At 37.6% G+C, this 18778-nt stretch overlaps 1 protein-coding gene and 1 pseudogene across 6 annotated transcripts in view; both read left to right on the top strand.

Annotated features, from left to right (window-relative positions):
* Window positions 1-18778, top strand: part of XRCC4 (X-ray repair cross complementing 4) — a 256211-nt gene that overhangs the window by 185443 nt on the left and 51990 nt on the right. The window lies entirely within an intron of this gene.
* LOC116751526 lies at window positions 4684-6141 on the top strand (annotated as a pseudogene). Its single transcript, XR_004349292.1, has one exon. The product of XR_004349292.1 is annotated as an ATP synthase subunit a-like (transcript).

Here is an 18778-nt window from a genome sequence, read left to right as displayed (position 1 = left end):
TTGCCTTCTTCAGAAAAGTCTTCCAACCTATCCTTCTGAGGTACCTGCGTTACCTTATTCTCCCATAGTATCTATCACACAGGATAGTGCTGTTGATTTGTTTGTTGGTATTCCCGCTAGGCGGTCAACTCCTTGGGGACAGAGATAATGCATAATTTGTCTTTGTGTCATAATTTGGGCTCTAGGAAGCCACTGTGGGCCTTAGTATCATCATCTATAAAATGAAGAACATAGATAATCGCCAGGTTCTCTTCTTATTTGAAAATCTGCTTTATACTGTTCATTTTTGGGAATCTGGGGTCAGAGGCTGCTTTGAATAGATTTTAACCAAAGCTTAGATATAACAAACAAGACTTAAAGTAAGGCATGTTGTGCCCTAAGGCACCAAGTAACAAAGATATTCCCCTCCAGAGGGGTCTATATGCTTTGGTTGGTCATTCCTATATAGAAGCTGACTGCTTGACGGATCATTGTTCGAAGAAAGCAAAAGACCAATCCATTGGGCATCTGGTGGCATTTAACAAAAACGAATTATTGGTGCTTCGAAGAGGGCACTTATTTAACCTTAACAGCAACCTGTTTGGTATCATGAGGAAGAGACAGGGAAGAAGAGGAACTATGTCAGAGAGAAATAGAATCTGATCCAAATGTTACACATGGGTTAGTGACTGTTAAAAGCAGAACAGAAAATGGGTACCTCCTCCTGGTGTCAACTGGTTTGGGTGTATTGCTAGCCTGAATTGGATCGAAATAAATATACTAGCCATTATCCCCGTTATAATAAAAAAAAACTTTAACCCATTAGCCATTGAAACCTCCACCAAATATTTCTTAACACAAGCTACCACATCCATGCTACTTATAATAGCAGTCATCATTAACTTACTATATTCCGGCCAATGAACTATTACAAAAATATTCAACATAACAGCATCAACAGTAGTAACAGTAGCCCTGGCCATAAAACTAGGACTATCCCCTTTTCACTTTTGAGTGTCCGAGGTAACACAAGGCATCCCATTAATGGCAGGCCTAATTCTATTGACATGACCAAAACTTGGCCTCTATCAATCCTTTAGCAAATCTCACCATCAGTCAACCTAAACCTAATACTATCCCTATCCATACCGTCCATTCTAATCGGAGGGTGAGGTAGATTAAATCAAACCCAACTCCGAAAAATCATGGCTTACTCATCAGTCGCCCACATAGGTTGACTAACAGCTGTCTTACTATACAACCCAACTATAACAACTCTAAACCTAGTAATCTACACTATAATAACCCTCACTATATTCATATTATTTATTCACAGCTCGGCCACTACTACACTGTCACTGTCACACACATGAAACAAAGCACCTGTTATCACAACCCTTACCCTAGGCACTCTACTATCAATAGGGGGACTCCCACCACTATCAGGATTCATGCCTAAATGAATAATTATTCAAGAAATAACAAAAAACAATAATATTATTTTACCCACACTTATAGCCATCACAGCACTACTTAACCTGTACTTCTACATGCAACTCACATACTCCACAGTGCTGACCACGTTCCCCTCCATAAAAAAACGTGAAAATAAAATGACAGTTTGACTCTACAAAACAAATAATCCTCCTACCAACTATGATCGTAATATCCACAATACTTCTGCCCCTCACACCAATACTGTCAGTGTTGGAATAGGAATTTAGGTTAAAACAGACCAAGAGCCTTCAAAACCCTAAGCAAGTATAATTTACTTAATTCCTGCCTAATAAGGATTGCAAGACTATATCCTACATCAACTGAATGCAAATCAAACACTTCAATGAAGCTAATCCTCACTAGATTGGAGGGATACATCTCCCAAGAATTTTTAGTTAACAGCTGAATACCCTAGTCAACTGGCTTCAATCTACTTCTCCCGCAGCAGGAAAAAAAACAGCTGGAGAAGCCCCTTCAGGGTTGAAGCTGCTTCTTCGAATTTGCAATTCAATATGAACAATACACCACAGGGCTTGGCAAAAAGAGAACATCACCTCTGTCTTTAGATTTACAGTCTAATGCCTACTCTGGCCATTTTACCTATGTTCAAAAACCGCTGATTATTCTCAACCAACCACAAAGACATTGGTAGTTTATATTTGCTATTTGGTGCCTGAGCTGGAATAGTAGGTACAGACAGGCCTGAGCCTACTAATTCGTGCTGAATTAGGTCAGCCTGGAACACTGCTCGGAGACGACCAAATTTATAATGTGGTATTAACAGCCCATGCACTTGTAATAATTTTCTTTATGGTCATACCCGTTATGATCAGTGGCTTCGGAAACTGGCTACGCCTCTAATAATTGGAGCACCTGATATGGCTTTCCCCCATATGAATAACATGAGTTTTTGACTACTCCCTCCTCCTTTCTTATTGTTGCTGGCATTGTCAATAGTTGAAGCTGGTACAGGTACAGGCTGAACCGTATATCCACCCTTGGCTGGAAATTTAGCACATGCAGGAGCTTCAGTTGACCTTACTATTTTTTCCCTACATTTAGCTGGTGTGTCCTCAATTCTAGGGGCTATCAATTTTATCACCACTATTATTAATATAAACCCACCACTATAAACCAATATCAAACACCATTATTGGTATGATCAGTATTAATCACAGCAGTATTACTTTTATTATCCTTACCTGTACTAGCAGCCGGAATCACTATACTGCTAATTGACTGAAACTTAAACACAACGTTTTTTGACCCTGCAGGAGGGGGAGATCCCATCTTATATCAACACCTGTTTTGATTCTTTGGACACCCTGAAGTATATATCTTAATCCTGCCCGGATTTGGAATGATTTCACACATTGTAACCTATTACTCAGGAAAAAAAGAGCCTTTCAGGTACATGGGTATGGTATGAGCTATAATGTCAATTGGATACTTAGGGTTCATTGTATGAGCCCACCACATATTCACAGTGGGTATAGATGTTGACACACGAGCATAGTTTACATCAGCCACTATAATCATCGCTGTCCCAACAGGAGAGAAAGTGTTCAGTTGACTGGCAACACTCCATGGAGGTAACATTAAATGGTCCCCAGCCATGATGTGAGCCCTGGGTTTCATCTTCCTTTTCACAGTCGGTGGGCCAACAGGTATTGTCCTAGCTAACTCATCATTAGATATTGTCTTTCATGATACTTACTATGTAGTCGCATATTTTCACTATGTACTTTCAATGGGGGCTGTTTTCGCTATAGGAGGGTTTGTGCACTGATTCCCACTATTCTTAGGATATACATTCAACTCAACATGAGCAGAAATTCACTTTGTAATCATATTTGTGAGTGTCAACATAACTTTCTTCCCACAACATTTTTTAGGTCTATCTGGCATACCTCGATGATACTCTGACTACCCAGATGCCTATACAACATGAAACACTATCTCATCAATAGGCTCACTCATCTTATTAACAGCTGTCATGGTGATAATTTTCATTATCTGAGAGGAATTCGTATCCAAACGAGAAGTTCTAGCAGTAGAACTTACTACTACAAACTTAGAGTGGTTAAATGGATGTCCTCCACCATATCATACATTTGAGGAGCCAACTTAACGTCAGTCTAAAATAGTCAAGAAAGGAAGGAGTCAAACCCTCTTTTATCGGTTTCAAGCCAACATCATAACCACTATGTCTTTCTCCATAAATGAGATATTAGTAAAATTTTATGTAACTTTGTCAAAGTTAAGTCACAGGTGGAAATTCTGTATATCTCTATGGCATATCCTTTCCAACTAGGGTTTCAAGACACAACATCACCCATCATGGAAGAATTACTACACTTTCACAACCATACACTAATAATTGTCTTCTTAATTAGCTCTCTGGTTCTTTGTATCATCTCACTAGTGCTAACAGCTAAGCTAACATGTACCAGCACAATAGACGCACAAGAAGTAGAAACCATCTGAACCATCTTACCGGCCATTATCTTGATTTTAATTGCCCTGCCATCGTTGCGAATCCTGTACATGATAGATGAGATCAACAACCCGTCCCTTACTGTAAAAACTATAGGCCACGAATGATACTGAAGTTATGAGTACACTGACTACAGAGACTTAAATTTTGACTCCTATATAATCCCAGCATCAGATTTAAAACCAGGGGAGTTACAACTGCTAGAAGTAGATAACCCAGTAGTGTTGCCCATAGAAATAGCAATCCGAATACTGATCTCCTCTGAAGATGTATTACACTCATGAGCCGTACCTTCCCTAGGCCTGAAAACAGACGCAATCCCAGGGCGCCTAAATCAAACAACCCTAATATCAATACGACCAGGTTTGTATTACGGACAGTGTTCAGAGATTTGTGTATCAAACCTTAGCTTCATGCCAATTGTCCTTGAATTAGTACCCTTAAAATACTTTGAAAAATGATCCGCATCAATATTCTAAACTCATTAAGAAGCTAGGTAGCGTTAACTTTTTAAGTTAAAGACTGAGAGCTGAGACTCTCCTTAATGGCATGCCACAATTAGATACACCAACATGATTCCTTACCATCTCATCTATGTTTCTAACACTGTTTATTATATTTCAACTAAAAGTCACAAAGTACACTTATTACCCCAACCCAGAATCAACACGCACCAAAGTGTAAAAACAGTCTACCCCTTGAGAAACAAAATGAATGAAAATCTATTTGCCTCTTTCATAACCCCAACAATAATAGGCCTCCCTGTAGTTATTTTAATTATTATGTTTAAAAGTATTTTATTTCCAACATCAAAATGACTAATAATCACATAATTTCCCTTCAACAATGACTAGTCCAACTTACATCAAAACAAATAATAAGCACCCATAATTACAAGGGACAGGCTTGATCATTCATTCTAATATCACTCATTTTATTTGTTGGGTCAACCAACCTTCTAGGACTACTTCCCCACTCGTTTACACCCACCACGCAACTCTGAGTAAATGTAGGAGTAGCAGTTCCCCTATGAGCGGGCACCATGATTACAGGTTTTCATAACAGAACAAAAATATCTCTAGCTCACTTCTTGCCTCAAGGCACACCCTCCCCACCTCATCCCCATACTAGTGATTATCGAAACTATTAGCCTGTTTATCCAACCAGTAGCACTAGTCGTGTGATTAACAGCCAATATTACAGCAGGACATTTATTAATACATCTAATTGGAGGGACAACTTTAGTACAGCATCAGCACTACCACAGCTTTTATTACATTCATCATTCTTACCCTACTTAACTATCCTCGAATTTGCCGTTGCTATAATTCAAGCCTATGTGTTTACCCTCCTAGTAAGCCTTTATCTGCGTGACAATAATAATGACCCACCAAACCCACACATGCCACATAGTAAAGCCCAGTCCTTGACCCCTTACAGGAGCCCTTTCAGCCCTCCTAATAACATTGGGCCTAATCATGTGATTCCACTTCAACTCAATAATACTACTAATATTAGGCCTACTAACTAATACTCTAACAACATATCAGTGGTGGCGAGATGTTATTCGAGAGAGCACTTTCCAAGGCCACCATACACCAATTGTCCAAAAAGGGCTTTGATATGGGATAATCTTATTTATCGTCTCAGAAGTCTTCTTTTTTACCAGCTTCTTTTGAGCCTTCTATTACTCAAGCCTCACCCCTACTCCTGAATTAGGCGAGTGCTGGCCACCAACAGGCATTTGCCCTCTAAACCCCCTAGAGGTACTGCTTCTCAACACTTCCGTGCTACTAGCCTCTGGCATGTCTATTACTTGAGTCCGCCACAGCCTTACGGAAGGAAATCACAAGCACATACTCCAAGCCCTCTTTATTACAATTGCCCTGGGCGTATATTTTACACTCCTACAAGCCTCAGAGTATTATGAAGCTCCACTTACAATCTCAGATGGAGTATATGGATCAACTTTCTTCATGGCCACAGGGTTCCATGGACTGCACGTAATCATTGGGTCCACCTTCCTTATTGTCTGTTTTCTGCGCCAATTAAAATTCCACTTCACATCCAACCACCACTTCGGCTTTGAAGCCGCTGCTTGATACTGACATTTTGTAGATGTTGTGTGACTATTCCTTTACGTATCCATCTATTGATGAGGCTCATAATTCTTTTAGTATTAATTAGTACAACTGAATTCCAATCAGTTAGTTTTGGTACACTCCGAAAAAGAATAAGAAACTTAATAATAACCCTACTAACAAATACAGCACTGGCCTCGTTGCTCGTACTCATTGCCTTCTGATTCCCTCAACCAAAACACTTAAAACAGAAAAAATAAGTCCCTATGAATGTGGATTTGACCCCACAGGATATGCCCACCTGCCCTTTTCTATAAAATTTTTCCTAGTAGCAATCACATTACCCCTCTTTTTTTTTTTTTTGCGGTACACGGGCCTCTCACTGTTGTGGCCTCTCCCTTTGCGGAGCGCAGGCTCAGCGGCCATGGCTCACGGGCCCAGCCGCTCCACGGCATGTGGGATCCTCCCAGACCGGGGCACAAACCCGTGTCCCCTGCATCGGCAGGCGGACTCTCAACCACTGCGCCACCAGGGAAGCCCACATTCCCCCTCTTTGACCGAGAAATTGCCCTCCTACTGCCCCTCCCCTGGGCAACTCAAACAAATAATCTAAAAACAATACTTACCATAGCTCTACTTCTAATCTCATTATTGGCAATTAGCCCAGCCTATGAATGAACTCAAAAGGGGCTAGAATGAATTGAATATGGTATTTAGTTTAAAATAAAACAAATGATTTCGACTCATTAGATTATGACTAAACTCATAACTACCAAGTGTCTTTAGTGTACATAAATATTATTATGGCTTTCACAATATCCCTTGTAGGGCTGCTAATATATCGATCCCACTTAATGTCCTCACTATTATGTCTAGAAGGCATAATATTATCACTGTTCATCATGGCAACCCTAATAATCCTAAACTCACACTTTACCTTAGCCAGCATAATACCAACCATCCTACTGCTGTTCGCGGCCTGTTATCCTTGTTAGGAATAGTATCAAATACATAAAACCTTAACCTCCTCCAATGCTAAAATTTATTATCCCTACGATTATACTATACAATGGGTGATCCTTAGGATAAGCTGGTATGACAATAAATACCTTAAAACCATTTGATCCAGAAATTTAGCCTCCAGGAATTATCCTAAGGAAATAACCATGACTGTACACAAAGATCTGAATGTTATTTATAAAAGCAAAAACAAACACACAAACAAAACCACAGAAATAGTGTAAATGTCCAGCATTAGGAAATTAAGTCAATGGTTTTAAAGCAGTACTTGTTTGAGTACAGGGTTCCATAGAAGTGTGTTGACAATCACCTCAGAAAAACTCTGGCCCTTCATCACCATTTCAGAGTATTTTCACTTTTATTTCTTGTACATATTAATGTTACATGTGAGATTTTCTTTAGAAAAAAATGATTCTGCGCATAAAAAAATTTGAAAACCACTGGATTCAGTACATTACAGTAATTGATATAACAATGGATATGGAAACAGGTATGTTAACAGATCAGGTTATCTTTGGGTAGTGATTATAGGTCATTCTTTTTCTTAGTTGGGTTTGTCTCTATTTTCCACATTGCCTACAGATAACGTGTAATTATTTCTGTAGCCAGACCCCAAAAAAATGGTTTTTGAAAAAAAAAATTAGTTGACAGCAATAAATATTCCACAAGCCATTAAAATTTCCCAGGTTTGGCATTCAAATCATAGGTTTTATAAACCCACTACCATTATGAAATTTTTCCCATGAAATATCATAGGCTATAGAGAACATTGAAGATATAGTCCAACCTCCTCATTTTATATTTGAAGAAACTGTGATCCAAAATGTTTTAGTATATTGAAGCTAGGGCTGGGAGCCTGTGGTCTTCTGAGATTCCATGTGCTTTTTCTGCTGTTCACCTAATTTGTAGAATGGATAGTTATAATTTTCATTTCTCTCATTTTTGTGTACCTAGTCTGAGCATCTGTCATTGTGTTATTGCTTACTTTTTCCTATGAGTGAAAATTTGAAGTACCAGTGGTCAGAATTTCTCTATTTAGAGAAATTGGCACAAACTATAAAACATTAAAATGGGTCCTAAAACTGTCATATGACTCATTGTTCTGATTTATACAATTAGAGTTTTATAATCTACTTTATTCCACTAATTCATTAAATGTGTATGTTCACTTAGATTTATAATTTAGAGTTGGATTAAACTGACCTCAAATAATTCTTACAGTTCACCTTCACTCTTGGCATCTAAAAGGTAGACATTAGATACATGTTCCATCTGCCCCGCCTTCCTTCTCAGACATGAAGGTACTTGGAAATCACTCTGACTTAGTTGTGTTTCAGGATCTTAACTCAGCTCTGAGTTATCTTGCTATGATCACATTGACACCCCCCAAAATGTTATGGCTTTATGTAATATTTTTTACATATATGTATATACGTCAGTACTTTCCCGTTCTTTTTTTTTTTTTTTATGACTCTGTGTGTTTGAGACTTTGTTTCTAGGGCTGCTGGAGACAATAGTGACACCTCCCATTGAGAGGTGTGTTTGCCAATTTAGTCATTTTCCAAATCAAACCAGGTCCCTCTGGGAGCCCTTTGTGATTCTTTTATTTATTATTTATTTATTTATTTATTTATTTTAACATCTTTATCAGAGTATAATTGCTTTACAATGGTATGTTAGTTTCTGCTTTATAACAAAGTGAATCAGTTATACATATACATATGTTCCCATATCTCTCCCCTCTTGCATCTCCCTCCCTCCCACCCTCCCTATCCCACCCCTCTAGGTGGTCACAAAGCACCAAGCTGATCTCCCTGTGGTATGCGGCTGCTTCCCACTAGCTATCTGTTTTACATTTGGTAGTGTATATATGTCCATGCCACTCTCTCACTTCGTCCCAGCTTACCCTTCCCCCTCCCCATATCCTCAAGTCCCTTCTCTAGTAGGTCTGTGTCTTTATTCCCGTCTTACCCCTAGGTTCTTCATGACCATTTTCTTTTTTTCTTAGACTCCATATATGTGTTAGCATACAGTATTTCTTTTTCTCTTTCTGACTTACTTCACTCTGTATGACACACACTAGGTCCATCCACCTCACTACAAATAACTCAATTTCGTTTCTTTTTATAGCTGAGTAATATTCCATTGTATATATGTGCCACATCTTCTTTATCCATTGATCTGTTGATGGACACTTAGGTTGCTTCCGTTGTCCTGGCTATTGTAAATAGAGCTGCAATGAACATTTTGGTACATGACTATTTTTGAATTCTGGTTTTCTCAGGGTATATGCCCAGTAGTGAGATTTCTGGGTCGTATGGTAGTTCTGTTTTTAGTTTTTTAAGGAACCTCCATACTGTTCTCCATAGTGGCTGTATCAATTTACATTTCCACCAACAGTGCAAGAGTGTTCCCTTTTCTCCACACCCTCTCCAGCATTTATTGTTTCTAGATTTTTTGATGATGGCCATTCTGACCGGTGTGAGATGATATCTCATTGTAGTTTTGATTTGCACTTCTCTAATGATTAACGTTGTTGAGCCCATGGTTCTTTTTTGTTTTCATATTAAGCAGTGAAAATTAGGTAGCCCTTTGAACTTGGAGATGCTGAAGAAATAGTGTGAAGTAATGTGTTTCAAATAAAGGAAATTGGAAAGGTTGAAAAACATGTCACTCCCCCAAAACCTTCTCTGAACCCCCAGCTCCCTCCTCCCCACTAAAAATGAGTAATTCATAATGAAAAGCAAACAGAACAAATACATGGCAGTTCTCAGTTTAGGTGAAGGTGATATTGTTTGTTATTGAAGAAAACTAGAAATAAGGGGGACTTTGTAGTGCATTGTTTTTTAACTATTTCCCCCAAGAATCTTAATGTCTGAATTTACTTAAAATGCAGACCTTCCAGGCTTATATCTTATAAAGAGCATTTTGCTAAAAAGAGTTGTAACTTAAACTGAAATAATTTACACAGTTGTTTTTACTAAAATAGTAGATTTGGGATAAATTTTAAAATATTTTTAAATGTCATAGTTTTGCAAATCTGTTTTCGGATTTAGTTATTCTAACTGTTTTAATACATTAGGGCTGCTGTTCATTTACTCTAGGAATCAAGCACAGAAGCTCACAGAATTAAAAATTGAATCAAATTTGTAAACGGTTTAATAACTTGAGCTTACATGCAAATTTATTTTCTCATGATTAAACCTTTGATGTAATGCTTCCAATGAAGCATTCAAAGCTAGGAATGCTATGCCACTAGCTAAATGTTTCAATATTGTGGCACTTCTTGGTTAAAATTTTGAGTTAAATACCTATAGTATATAGTTTTAGAATAGTAGCACTACCTGATTTTATTTTCCAGATAATATTTAAGAAATCGCATTTTATTTATATATAAAACTGCACAGCTTTTAAAGCACACACACATATTACTTCATTTAGTTTGTACACAAAACCTGTAAGAGAGGGAGAGGGAGGATAGTGAAGTTAGTAACATACCCAAAATTTCATGGTTGTGCACAGGTTCTTAGAACCTGCCGTGTGTCCACCATTGTTTCCACTAATCTTTTAGCCTCCATAAATGAATATGTGTACCCTAGAATTTCTTACAACTTAATAAAAGCAAGTTGCAAGATTGTACATACCTTATAATGGCAGTTGGTAAAAAACAGAACAGAAAATAGCAAGTATTTTCTATTGATGAGTAAAGGTTTTGAAAGGTTACATATACACTGTTAATAATGGCTACCTCTGATGCAGATGGGGGTTGGAATTGGGGGCGGGGGTGAGTATCTAAAAGGAGATTTTAGCCTTATCTAAAGTACAGTCTAAGTACATTCGTGTATGACTTGTAGAATTTAAAATAATTTTTAAAAACTGTAAAGAATGTAGAGTTGGATTCTGGGAGTTATTGGACTATACCAGGAAAGAGAAGGTATAGATTGAGAGGTAAGTGGGGGAGTTACTACGTTTTGTAAATAAAAAAGGTCATCAAGCTGTCTTTGGAATCTCTGTGTAAAACAAAGGAATGGAAAGTAAGTATCTTTTCAGAATCATTCTGATTTGTTCATAGTTTTGGGAAATACCCTACAAAGAGAAACTGGCTGTGGTGCTATATTGTGCGACAAATTAATATCAATCAAAGTGAGGGGGGATGTTTGTTTCATCACAAGAGCTTTGGTAAATTGAAAGTAATAAATCCCACTGAGAACCATGAGTATGTTCTTGTAATTCTGCACTGTATAACTTTTTCTGGTCCTGTGGGTAATTCCTTTGGGCTTTATTCAGAGGGGCGGAGGCATGGACTGTGGTTACCTCCGCTTCTCTCCACCCTCCTGGGATGTAGCGTCTGATTTACAAGAACTTAAAAACATGACTTTTCACAGGAGCTCACTATTGCCTTTTTCAAAGTTTGCTTGAATCAGAAGTGGGATTCATGTAAAAATATCCCCTGACCTTGTCATGGGTTCCTTTAGAAAAGGCAGCAGATCCAGCCCTTAATGCTTGGTTAGTAAGAGAATATCCATAGCTGGGTGAGGTTCTAGAATAATTTAGCACCCACCACACATCTCTGACTGAAACCTAAATGTGACTCTTGGGACCAATGGACTATGACTTGGTCTGTCTGTGTGAATTTCAGTATCCTTTCTCCACTAATCAACTTCATGCCTAAAATCTCTAAAAGAAGCTCCCTGTTACAGTTCTTCTCTGACCTTTCTGACTCACACATTCACTTTTCCATCTGACAGCATGTCACCTCTATTCCATGCCCAAAGCAGCCAACTGTGGTCTTCACCCTCACTTAGTGGCTCTCTGAAGTGATTCTCCAAGATCTGCTCTTTATAATACAGGCAACCCTTTACATTTATTTGTGATAACAGTAATAATGATAGCAATAATAACAGCAGCCATAATTTATTTAGCACCTACTGTGTTTTCACCATTCACTACATAGATTCTCTCTAGTCTTTACAACAGTCTTGCAAGGTAGGTCTTGTTATCCTCATTCAACTCATGAAGAAACTGAGGTACAGGGAGCTTTCCCAAGAGAACTTTCCCAAGGATATGGCAAAGTAAGGATATAGATCCATGTCTAAATAGTATACTCCAAAAGAAGCTTGCCTAATAGCAGATCTCGCTCTATAGTGGTAGCTATGAGGTTCCAATGAACACATATTGCTATCAAAATCAGTTTTTTGCCACGTATCAGTTTCTTGTTAATTTTGATGTTTGCTGTAAATTAAACAGATATGAGTTAAACTGTTGAAAGATAGTTGCTATTACCTTTTCCTGGCATTTTCTGCTTCAAAGACTATATTAAATGCTATTTTCAGATACTTATACTAATCTGATTATCTGCTAGTCACATTCCTATCCTAGAAATTGTTCAAAAGAATTGCGTACCACTGGCCTCTGTTCTTCAGTAACTACAACAAAGTCAGCACATAGTCAGTCACTGGTTTGGAAAGGTGGAAGGAATTCTATTCATTCAAAATCATTTCTTGGTTAAATAGCAGTTAAGAACCCAGGCTTTAGAATCATGAGCTCCCAGCTTTTTTGACCTCAGGCAAATTACTTCATATCACTAAACTTTTTTCTTCTCTGTTAAAGGTCATATTAAGAGGTCATAGCTTATAGTTTTTTGTTTGTTTCTTTCCTCTTGTTTTGATGTTGAATGAGATAATCCATGTAAAACACATAGCATAGTGTATATCTTATGATAATAAATGTTTCTCTTTATTATTATGTAATTTTTATTTGAAAATAATTGTTTAATATTTGTAGCTATGTAGCATAACGACTTAACACATACTGTAAAAATTTGTTGATTTAGATCATATAACATTGCAAGGTTTTGGTGAAAGTTTTTATTATTCTTAGCTAGACTGCAAATACGTACTAATGTGTAGTATATATCTTGAATCCCTTATAAAAAGGCTTCCTTAAAAATTTCTTAATTGGTAGTAAAGATGGAATTAAGAACAGAATTTGTTGTTTGGGACTTTTATCATGTGAAAACGTATTTTCCCACTGCTGCTTAGATCAGATGAAAATAAAAAGTTATTGAACATCATTATTCCAGTAACATGAGCCATCTTCTTGGTCCTAAATGTCAAAGACCTAAGCATTGCATCAGTGTCACTGGGAAGCTTAAGGCAGAAATGAACAAATAGAAAATTTTGTGTCAGTCAAGCTTCTCCAGAGGAACAGAACCAACAGGAGAGGGGTGTGCGTGTGTGTGTGTGTGTGTGTGTGTGTGTATGTACACATATACATACGCATATACACTTTCATTCATACACATATATACACACATATGTATATGTATATATATGTATATATATATGAATTGTGTGTGTATATACATAATATATGTATGTATACACACAGTTCTAGTCAACACATTCTTAGATAGGCAATTGGAAATGAAAGGCATACATACTAGATCTGTCAGTGGATTTGGTATTTGGTCCATTCATAAGGTTTCAGGGACAATATGAGGAAGAAAAAGAAATCTTCAGTGCAAAATTATTGGCAGAAGCTTATCCATCTGACAAGGAAATCTGTTTTCAAACAATGTACAACTCAACATCCCAGGGTAACAGGAAGAAGATAGCACAGCTCTCTAGACCTTATTCTGCAAAATTTAATCCAAAGGGTTGTAAAATAAAGGTGAGTTAAATTTTATTAATGTTGATGTTTGATTATTTCAGCCTGACAACTTACAACACCATTTTGTAATGCAAATAGTTTTCTTTGCTAATCTTATAGGTGATTCAGGATGGAAGTGCAGGCAGGTATCTAGAATCTAATCATAAAATCCTTGTGATATATCTCATCCATAAATTATGCAAAAGACTGTGGATTGCTGACAGTGTTTTTACCATCTGTACTATGTTCAGTCTTCCCCCAAATGTTTAATTTTCTTATTTGAACATATTTTAAATTAATGAATAAATTCAGTATTACATAAAATATTTACAGTTTACAAGGTACTTCCATATACATTGTCTAATGTAATAATTTTTATTCATCTTTTCACGAAACAGCTTTTGGTTTAATTGATTTTCTCTATTGCTATTTTGTTTCCAATTTTATTGTTTTTTGCTCTAATATTTACTGTTTCTTTCTTCTGGTTGTTTTAAGCTTAAGTTAGTCTTCTGTCTCCTCAAATGGAAGCTTAGGTTATTGATTTTAGATATTTCTTCTTTTCAAATATATGCATTCAAAGCTATAAATTTCCCTCTAAGTACTGCTTTTCATCCGTCCCACAAATTTTAATAAGTTGTATTTTCCTTTTCATTTACTTCAGAGTTTTAAAATTTCTCTTGAGATTTTTTATTTGACCTATGTGTTTAGAAGTATGTTGTTTGGAAGTAATTAGAAATATGTTGTTTAACCTCCAAATACTTTGGAATTTTCCAGCTGTAACATTTCTGTTACTGGTTTCCAGTTTATTTCCATTATGGTTTAAGAACATACTTTGTATGATTTCTGTTCTTTTAAATGTGTTAGGCTATGTTTTATAGCCCAGTGGATGGTCTATCTTTGTGAATATTACTTGTGAGCTTGAGAAGAGTGTGTCTCATGCTGTTGTTGGATGAAGGATTCTATAAATGTCATTTAAATCAAGGTGATTGATAGTGCTATTCAGGCCCACTGTATCTTTACTGATTTTCTGCCTGCTTGATCTGTCAATTACTCAAATAAGGGTATTGAATCTCCAACTCTAATAGTGGATTTGTCTGTTACACCTTTCAGGTGTATCAGTTTTGCTTCTTGTATTTTGACCCTGTTATTAGTTGCATACACACTTAGGATTATTACGTTTTGTTGTCTATTATATCTTTTTTATGGTTTTCTGAGAAAAGCATTACTTCTCTGATTTTGAAGGATAATTTCACTAGATATAGACTTTTAGGTTTTTGGGCTTTTTCTTCAACACTTTAAATATTTCACTCCACTTTCTTTTTGTTTGCATGGTTTCTGATGAGAAGTCCACTGTAATTCTTTACTTGTTCCTCTCTAGGTAAGATATCTTACCTGCTCTTGCCTCTTTCAAGATTTTTTCTTTGTCTTTAGTTTTCTGCAATTTGAATATGATATGTCTAGGTGTATGTTTTTTGTTTTATTTTTTTTTTCTGGTGTTTGTCTAGTTTGGTATTTCCTGACCTTCCTGGATATGTGGCTTGTTTTCTGTCTTTAATTTTGAAAAATTCTCAGACGTTAGTACTTCAGATCTTTCTTCTACTCTGCTTCCTCTATATGTTATACTTTTTGAAATCGTCCCATAGTTCTTGGATATCCTGTCATTTTTCATTCTTTTAATGTTTCGTATTTCAGTTTTGGTACTTTCTGCTTACCTGTTTTCAAGCTCACTGATTTTTTTTCCCTTGGCTGTGTGCAGTCTGTTGATGAGCCCATCAAATATATTCTTCATTTCTATTATAGTGCTTTTGATTTCTAGCATTTCATTTTGATTTTTTTCTTAGAGTCTTCATCTCTTTGCTTACATTGTTCATCTGTTCTTGCAAATTGTCTACTTTTTCCATTAGCACCCTTAACATGTTCATTGTAATTATTTTAAATTCTCTGTGTGATGATTCCAACATCCATTCCATGTCTCAGTCAGGTTCTGATGCTTGCTTTTACTCTTAACACTGTTTTTTTTCCTTGCTGTCTATCATGCCATGTAATTTTTTGTTGAAAGCTGAACATGTATTGAGTAATAGGAGCTGAAGAGGACTTTAATGTGAGGATTTATGTTACTGTGCTAGGAGTTGTGCAGTATCTAATGTTTATTGTCAGAAGCTTCAGATTCCCCCCGTGCCCTTGTTTTTGTCTCTCCTCTTATCTTTGGACTTCCCTGAATACGTCTCCTCAAAGAGAGTCTGCATCTTCCAGCTCTTTCAACTCTAATCAACTGTGTTTTACTGAAACCCTATTGGTGTGATGGTATGGTGTAGGAGAAAGGCATTCTACCTTTTTATGATTAAATATCAGTCTTTCAGCAGGCCTGTGTCTTGGGGCTGTGAGTTTCACAAGTGTTTATCTGGTGTTATAGCTCTTTTTTCCCCTCTCCTCTTAAGTGAAATAAGAAAGGGAGGGAGGCTGGAGCATGAGAAATATCCTTACCCCACATGGGAAGAAACTCAGATCAGGTCTTTTTCCCTGGAGAGTAGGCCTTTGCTACAGAGAGTCTCTGGGTCTATTTCACAAAGATGACTCATTCCCTCCCCCCTGCTAGAATCAGGAGAGCATCTTTCTTGGATCTTTACTATGAGAACCTGGTGGGATTCCTGGAGGCAAAATCCAGGAAAGGGTGGGGATTCCCCAAAACTGTGCCCCCCCCCCCCCGCCGCAAGAGTTTCTTAATCTCCAGCTAGTCTACATCCAGCCTCCAGCGATGCATTGCCATTTAACCAATTTATGGCTCCCGGGTCCTCAACTCCAGGGAAACAGATCTCAGCCTTGATAATCTGGATTAACCTATCTCTCCAGATTTTGAGGTGGTGGTTTGCTCTCCAATCTCAATTATCTGATTGGTCCAACAAACTGATTTTCAGTTTGTTCAGCTTTATTTGTAAGGATAGGAGTGATGACTTCCAAGCTCGTTACATATCAGAAATGAAACTGGACATCTCCCTTATGTAATACATTAAATTTACTTAATCCAAAACAGAGAACTGAAATATTGTTGACTAAATTCAGCTTTAACAATTGAGAAATTATAAAAACGTGGTTATGTATACATTATATAAGAATGATATATAAAGTGGATACTTTTATTAATTCTGTTTAAGAAAGTCAAAACTTAAATGTCTATCTGTATTTCATTCATTTTATAAATACTTATTGCATGATAACTACATTACAATACTCTGATTATATTCTGTACCATATGATTTATAAGGATTCTCTGCTAAAAATAAATCTTCATTACTTGGACACTTAAAAAGCACATTATTAAGGCTCAAGCTAGCAGTTTCTTTTTTTTTTTTAATAGTAATCTTTATTTTTATATTTATTTTTGGCTGTGTTGGGTCTTAGTTTCTGTGCGAGGGCTTTCTCTAGTTGCGGCGAGCAGGGACCACTCTTCATCACAGTGTGTAGGGCTCTTCACTACCGCGGCCTCTCTTGTTGCGGAACACAGGCTCCAGACGCGCAGGCTCAGTAGTTGTGGCTCACGGGCTTAGCTGCTCCGCGGCATGTGGGATCTTCCCAGACCAGGGCTTGAACCCACGTCCCCTGCATTGGCAGGCAGATTTTCAACCACTGCGCCACCAGGGAAGCCCCGCTAGCAGTTTCTTGACTGAAAAATAGTTGGGAAGAATCTGTTTCACCTTATTATTTTCATAAAAGGAAATTTTTCATTATTTGTGATTTCTTGTTTAAGAGCTTATGTAGTAGTTTAGAGAGCTCAGGGATTTTCTAAATTAATACAAAGAAGTCTAAGTTCTCTACAGTTTTCTTTTCTCTAATCTAAATAAATTGAATTTTTATCCTTTTGTCAATAGTCATTATTCAGAGATTTGTAGAATGCTACAAAATTACCACCTCTTGTGAATATTGGCCGGTAAAGATGTGCTTTTCTTTAGGCATGATAATAACAGTATCACTTTTTTGAGGGGGGGCTGTGTTGGGTCTTAGCTGCAGCACCTGTGATCTTTGATGCGGCACATGGGATCTTTTGTTGTGGCTCCTGGGCTCTTCGTTGCGATGTGCAGGTTACTCTCTAGTTGTGGCATGTGGTTTTTCTCTCTCTGGTTGTGGCACGCAGGCTCCAGAGTGCACGGGCTCTGTAGTTTGTGGTACGCAGGCTCTCCTGTTGTGGCATGCAAGCTCAGCAGTTGTGGCATGCGGGCCTAGCTGCCCCGCAGCATGTGGGATCCTAGTTCCCCAACCAGGGATCGAACCCACGTCCCCTGCACTGGTAGGCGGATTCTTTACCACTGGACCACCAGGGAAGTCCCAATAATAGTATCACTTTTGAAGGAGAAATGTACACTCACAAAAATCATTACTTTGTCATGTTTCAGCTTAGGTAGGTTATGCATGTGTTGTCAAGACTTCAAAATCAGCAGATGAATATGAATAAATTTAGAAAGGAAATAAAATAAACATTGTTGGTAACTTTTAATATTTAGATATGTAAGTACATAGAATACAAGCACAAAATGTATTACTATATCTTATTTTTCTGCAATGTGTGAAGATTTTCAAAAGCAAAACAAAACAAAAATGTGGGAGGCGCTCTGGTGAATTGGAAAGCCTAGGGGACAAAGAGTTGAAAGATTTGGGTTTTAAGCTCTGGTTAGGCCACGTGTTTGTGTGACTTTGAGTTCATTTATCACCTCTCCTTCCTTTTAAAATTTCATACATAAGTGAGACTTTTGGATCAGGTCATCAGTAAGAGTAGTTTCAGCTCATAAATTATATAATTCTACGTCACAGTTCACACTAGGATTATGCAATTATACAATTTATAAAATATGTATAAAAAAAGTTTTGGGGCTTCCCTGGTGGCACAGTGGTTGAGAGTCCGCCTGCCGATGCAGGGGACATGGGTTCGTGCCCCAGTCCGGGAAGATCCCATGTGCTGCGGAGGGGCTAGGCCCGTGAGCCATGGCTGCTGAGCCTGTGTGTCCGGAGCCTATGCTCCGCAATGGGAGAGGCCACAACAGTGAGAGGCCCGCGTACCGCA

Source organism: Phocoena sinus, chromosome 3 (assembly GCF_008692025.1).
Source record: "Phocoena sinus isolate mPhoSin1 chromosome 3, mPhoSin1.pri, whole genome shotgun sequence".
NCBI classification, from domain to species: Eukaryota; Metazoa; Chordata; class Mammalia; order Artiodactyla; family Phocoenidae; genus Phocoena; species Phocoena sinus.
Note: the sequence above shows the minus strand (reverse complement) of the source record. Positions and strands in the feature narration are given on the sequence as shown.